Source organism: Chrysochloris asiatica, unplaced genomic scaffold, assembly GCF_000296735.1.
Source record: "Chrysochloris asiatica unplaced genomic scaffold, ChrAsi1.0 scaffold00284, whole genome shotgun sequence".
In the NCBI taxonomy this organism is placed as follows: Eukaryota; Metazoa; Chordata; class Mammalia; order Afrosoricida; family Chrysochloridae; genus Chrysochloris; species Chrysochloris asiatica.
The window spans coordinates 651,672-654,026 of record NW_006408802.1 but is presented as its reverse complement, the minus strand read 5'-3'; positions in this window follow the sequence as shown (position 1 = coordinate 654,026).

Here is a 2,355-nt window from a genome sequence, read left to right as displayed (position 1 = left end):
GCAAGGTTGACAGTTCAAACCCTCCAGCTACTCATTGGAAACCCTACACAGGAAACAACTTTATGGCATTTAACAGCAGAGAGAGAGAAAGAAACAGAGAGACGTACAGATTTATCTCACACATTCACAGAGCTTAGCAAAAACCAATTCTGTGGAACGCGTATCAGACTGGAGGACTCTCTTGACTCAAGTGGATGCAGGGGTTGATAAATCTAAGATCAACAAATAAGATGGTAGACTGCTGGAGGTTGTCTGTGGAGGTTGAACAATTCCAAGAACCAGAGGTCAGATGATGAAGAGCCAGATATGGAATACTAGAAAGAGAGCTTGGTACGAATGCCCATATATTTATATTGAACACATGCTACACTATGAAGGAAACTTCCCTTACAAATGATTGTCTAAAGACATCATCTCACATCATGTGTGATGATTATACAATTAAATAACTACCAAATTGCATCATTATATAACTGCCAAGCTATGTTATTGCATTACTGCCAAACCACTAAGAATCATGGTCAAGCAAAGTTGTCACACAACCTTAATCATCATAGTCCACACCTTGCCTAGTCAAACTGGCATCTGTACAAACCTCCTTAAATCAGATGAAATATATAAATAAAAACAATTACAAAGTCATATTTGTGGGGGAGGGGTTTGATGGTGGACTAGGCAAAAAAGTCGAACAGATCCTCTTCAGCAAAAGCATAGAAAACTGGAAGAAATAGATTCAGAGGACAGTCTCTGAACTCTGAGCTTTAGATAAAAGAATAAATAAGTGGACCAAGTGCTTACCAGGAGAGAGAATTTGAACAGAAGCACAAAGGAGATAATTTCTGATTTGGGGTGGCCAAGAAGGTAAAGTGCCACAGACATTTTTAATCCACAGTGAGTGGATTGAGAGACAACAAAGAATTCCCATTGAGGAAACCTGCCTGTGACTAACAGAGACAAAGGTGTGATTATTACTATTATTATTATTTTCTTTTTCTCTTTCTACTCATGTCCTCTCTGGTGACCAGAGGGGAGACCTATATGAGTAAATACCCCCTGGAAAAGTTTCACACCACATGGATCCCACACATGGGTGCATAATCAAGAGGAAAAGACAACACAACGACCTATTTCCAATAGTTTCTTCCAAATCAGGTCTGTCTAGTCTTTGGATGGCTCTCACTAAGAGAAATACATGAACAAACTTAAGGGGAAGATTAAAAAAGGGGAAAGACAAAGAAAAAAGCTGGTGATATATCAGAGAGGTACAGAGGGATCATCATGAAATTTCTCAGGTAACTGTGAAGGTAAAAGTCCATTAGTTGAAGCTAAAGAATTAATCTTATTTTTCCTGGGTTGCTTCATGGCTCATGTTAATTATTTTACTTAATTTTTTTCCCTTGTCTAGTTTTACTGGCTTTATTTATTTTTTTTTTTTTTCTGTGTTTTTATGACTTTAATTTTTAGTTTTGTTATTTTGGTCCTCCTTATATCTTGCATTCTCTTCTTCCCTCATCCAACAGGAGACAACAACTGAGGCCTCACAGGCAATCTACAACTGTACTCCTTAAAACCCCTGTAATTGGGCAAGAGCAAATGCCAGCTGCTATACACCAGAGCAGCATCTGCAAGCAACACCAGCTAAAAACACTCTCAACTGAACTATACAAAGTAAACAGAGAAGTCTATCTCCTGATCACACCTGCCAGGAGGCAATTGGAGAGTGCTTAAGCAGATAAGAACATACAGTCATCAAATTATTATAAATACAACAACACTAGGATGCTTAAGAAGTGGCAGAAATTTTCTGCATGCTCAGAAACAAGACAAAGCAGCTCAAACAAACAACCAAGAGAAACAGCTAGAAGAGACTCTGGAACTACCTGAAAGAAGAATTCAGGAGAATGATATTCAGGTGCATCCAAATGTTCTACAGAAAGTTTGAAAAAATACGGAAGAAGTTCGATAAGCACTTCAAAAACAATCAAACAAAATAGATATAACATTGGCAATCATACAAAAGCAGAGGTCCATATGATCAATGCTAAAATATCAGAAAGGGCAAAGCAGTAGAATTGAATTGATGGAAGACAGAATAAGCTAGCTTGAAGATCAATCTCTCAATACTGCTAAGACAGAAGAACAAGCAGAAAAAAAGAATGAAAAAATCCGAAGAAAGCCTAGGATTCAAGTGGGATACATGAAAAGGAATAACCTAAGGGTGTTTGGAATCCCAGACTAGGAAGAGACAAAGAAAAACACAGAAAATATAGCTGAAGACTTCCTGGAAAAAAAAAGTTTTCCTAACATCTTAAAAGATAAGAAGATAAGCATTCAAGAAGCTAAACGAAACCCAGG